Source organism: Meleagris gallopavo, chromosome 4 (genome assembly GCF_000146605.3).
Source record: "Meleagris gallopavo isolate NT-WF06-2002-E0010 breed Aviagen turkey brand Nicholas breeding stock chromosome 4, Turkey_5.1, whole genome shotgun sequence".
Lineage (NCBI taxonomy): Eukaryota > Metazoa > Chordata > Aves > Galliformes > Phasianidae > Meleagris > Meleagris gallopavo.
This window is the reverse complement of record NC_015014.2, coordinates 32744501-32748516: the sequence shown is the minus strand read 5'-3', so window position 1 is coordinate 32748516 and position 4016 is coordinate 32744501. Positions and strand designations below refer to the sequence as shown.

Genomic DNA, 4016 nt, shown 5'->3' with positions numbered 1-4016 from the left:
CATTTTTGGCAGCAAAAGTTACTTTGCTAATTCTTCACAGCAAAAGCAAGACTGCCTTACAAAATACCACAGGGGAAGGCTAAAAAGTGATATAGGTGCTACTTGAGTTGCCTACGCCAGTGTTTCTCAATAAACTTCATTCACAAAATTTTGTTTTCAGTAATTTAGGAATACCTAGGATGTATCTCTAATCCCAGCACAGAACTACTGACCATGTCTGGGAGAAGCATGCACTGAAAACACTGGTTTGTCTGATTTAGTGCAAGAGATGGGAAGGGCAGCACATTGCCAAACTTATTGAACCTTTGGATTTTCTTTCTTTTGAACTAGCGTTAAACGTGGGTTATGGAGCAAACCCCTTGCTCTGCAGCACTTCCCCCTGCACTTTGATTCAATGTTCACGTGCTCTCAAAGCAGGTTCAAGTTGAGGTTCAGTCCTTTGTTCTCGGAGGTTTGCCTGGCTGTTGCCTCGTACTATCTGCCTCTAAGAAAAACTGATGTTATCTTCTAAAGAGAAAAGTCAAGATTGTATTTGCAACTGAGATTTCCTGTGTGCCTGCCCCCAGCCCGTGCACTGACAGCACAGAGCAGTGGCTGTACGTGGCTGCGCTTCTTCACACAGCTCTCAAAACGCTCCTTGCACGGTTGCTGGAGAAATCCCCAGCTGCTGGTCCCTTTCATCTCAGATAAAGGTCAACCTGTCTAGCAGATAGCACGATCGGAAATGCAACCTCACAACCTCCTTCACTTTCTCTTTCCTACTCTGGAATGGTTCACTGTGTCTTTCAAGGTGTGCCTCCACTACGGCAGGTATGATTTTCACTTCGGCTCTTCAGAACATCTTTATTTCATGCCATGTTTCAGACAGGGCTGCCGAGATTTTCCAATGAGCTGATAGGAAAACGTCCAATTATTACAGCAGTGTTCAACAGCTACTCACAGTGCTGGTGAATTCTTCTCCTAAAAAGCACACAGTTTCCCTGCACTCCATTTCAGAGATTCTCTGTGGGTCCTGAGCTTCCCAGCGCTGATGGCTGCAAAGTACCTTCTTGTGTTTCTGACACACACAGGCCTTGGAGCTGCAGAGCCCAGCTGTTCCTCAGAGCCTCTGCAAGCTTCCGTCTGCACAGCATGGGTGAATGCATGACTTTCACGTTCTACAGGTAAGGAGACTGGCACAGCAATTTTGCTTCTAATTGTAACTGGCTTTAGATGCTAATCTGCATTGTTGTTTTTTTAATTGCTTTTAAATTCCTGTATAACTTTATAATTGTTGTTACAGCTGTGAAGGTTCATAGGTGACTGACAAATAACTTGTGCAAAGATAAACACTTTCTCTGCTGAGTTTCCTCAGAGCTGTATTGGCTTAAGATACTTATCACCAAAGAAGATGAGTGATGGGAACAGTAAATATCGAATTCTTCAAGCATAGGCTGTTGGACACCTGTTTTGTCTGAAATGACACCGTGTGAGGATAGATGGGACGGCTTTTGCTTTTTACAGATGAAGCAACCTCATACTGCTGAGGAGGAGGCATGAGGTACTGATGTGTGGGTCCAAGAATGCATTCCCCTTCTCGGTTGGGATGTGTGCCTTAGCATGGGCTAGATGTTGCTTAGGGGGATATATAAAGGTACTCCTAGGTGGGTTGGAAGCACTGTTATTTATTACAGGTAGCGGGAGGATCACAGTTCACCTTTACAGAGGTGTGGTTCACAATCTGTAAAAGTCAATCAAGTGAGTTAGGAAAGTGTGGATTAGGAAAAATAAACAAACAAACAAACAAAAATGAGCCATCCACTGCCAGGAAGAAGCACTACAAGACTGCAGAATGGGGAGATTATCTGTAGTTATCCTGCAAGTGAAAGTGGAAATAGGGGCTGAATCATGACTATCAGCGATCATTCAGTCTCTTGAACCTAATTCTCAGAGGTTTGTCATGAGGATTAACTTTGTGCATAGAGGGCTGGTCTCTCTTGACTCTTTTTATTGTCAGTGTAAGAAAGAGGCTCCCTGCAGGACATCTTGGATTCCTGTCTGTCTGTCAATCCTCAAAGCAAGGTTGTGCCAGGATGTAGTCATAAGGTGTGTCAGTCCTTTCCAAGTTGCCAACTTATTCTCCAGAATTCTAGCTCTCCATTTTCTAACGAAAGCTTTTTACTGCTATCATTTCCAAGAAAAATCTGAGATGACTTGCAGGAGATGCAGGCGTGTTTGCTTGAATGTGTGGAGAGCCTTCTGATATAACTGGAGCGTTTTGCCTTGTTTCAATGAAGTGTTAATTCTGGTGCCAAGTGATAGTAGACTGTTGCCAGTATCCTTGATTATTTTAGTGACCCATTTAAGCCTTGTATTGTATTTCTAAAATTAAGCTGTTACTCTTGGCATAGCTTTTTAAGGTTGTACCTGCTTTAGCGATGTAGCAAAAAAAAAAAAAGTAGTTTAGCAGTGTTTTTATAGCAGTTTCCTAGGAAAAAAAGCACTCTGCCTCCTAAGAGAAGACAGCTGGTTGCTAGGTGCAGTATTCTTGGCTGTATGGCCCCAGCAGCATGGTTACCTGCAGTCTGTCTGCAGTTTGCCTCCTGCTGCCTCTGATGCTACTACAGTCGATGTTGCTGTGAGAATTACTGCGTGGAGCACACCTACAGAAATGCTGTTTCTAAAGACATCTAAAATGTAGTGTACTGGCCTACAAAGCACTACAGTTCCACAGTAATTTTTGTTGTTTGGCAGGATTTATTGTTATTTTGAGCAGCGATAGGTCCCACAAATTTCAGGATGGGGTTCAGTGAAAATAGCTTTTTGCTTTCTGCTTGCAGTGGTGTGAGCGTGGTTTGGGTGGGCAATCACATTGCCTAATTCCCCTAGCAATATCAATGATGAATTGGCCTATCTTTATGGCAGTACCTAAGATTTTTGTGCTGATGTCACTGGAACCTCTGTAGCTGGAAGACAGTATTTGTGCTTTGTGTTTATCACTAGCCTGTTCTTACTACTTCTAAGTTTGTAATTATATTCAGTATATAATTTTTAATGCAAAAATGTTTTATTTCATGGAAGAATACATGGTTGAAGCCTTTTTTTTTTTTTTAGTATAGTGACAGAAACAAAAAGTGTAGCCTGGACATTTTCTGCACAAGCCTAGTGAAGATTAATGCAAAATAATTGCACCGTGAGAGTGTAGTCTGGGCACAGAAGATGTGACAGCAAAATACTTTTGTACTGGCACTGTAACAATGATTTGCTTTTGGGTGAAGGTTCCTTTTAAGCTGCTTTGAGTATTCCTAATGTGTTTTTATTTTTTGCTTTGGGACAAAATGAGGCAGAATATCAATCTCCCGAGAAAGACTGCAAAAAGCCGATTGCAGTGCTCCAGGCTGGGGACTTTGGGGATGGTTAGCCAGGTACTAACAATCTCACACATCCCAGTATGTTGCATTATTGTTTATAACTCTCAAAATGTTGATTTCTTTTTCTATCGTTTCTTTTTCTCGCAGCGAGGAGATGGAGTCACCACCCCGAGAGGACCATGTGGACCTGGCACTGAGGGACACGGTCAGTGGGTATGGTGGGAATGGGTTAATGGTTGGATGACCTTAGAAGTCTTTTCTGACCTTAGTCCTTCTATGATTTTTCTGTGTGTAGTTGCTTTTTAATGCTCTGTAGTTACTCAAACAATAGCATATATCAGCGAAGGCAACAATGGCTTTGAAGGCATTGCTGTGCCCTCTCCATCATCACAGTAGGAAGGCCACGAGTGCCAAACTTCCCATGGACATCTGCAGAGCCAGGCCTGGTAGGGCAGTGAGGCCAAGGAGTGAGCTCTGTAAATCCCCAGTGCTTCAGTACCTGCCTGCAAAGAGCAGTCTTCCATCCAGTGGATGGGTACAAGGGTAACGGATTATAAGCATAATACTTTCTAAAATCATCGGCTGAAGGAGCGCAGCGGGACGCCAAGCTCCAGACCCTCCTGGGCCTGTGCAGTCCCCTCCTGCAGGGCGCCCCCTGCCGGCCTG

The 4016-nt window shown here is 43.6% G+C and overlaps 1 protein-coding gene across 1 annotated transcript in view; it reads left to right on the top strand.

Moving 5' to 3' along the window:
• The first annotated feature begins 886 nt into the window (after positions 1 to 886).
• Positions 887 to 4016, top strand: part of SPRY1 (sprouty RTK signaling antagonist 1) — a 5781-nt gene continuing 2651 nt past the window's right edge. Inside the window, exons 1-3 of the mRNA XM_010709908.3 lie at positions 887 to 1163; positions 1283 to 1540; positions 3498 to 3555. The gene's annotated coding sequence lies outside the window, so the exon portion shown is untranslated. The remainder of the gene's footprint in view (positions 1164 to 1282; positions 1541 to 3497; positions 3556 to 4016) is intronic.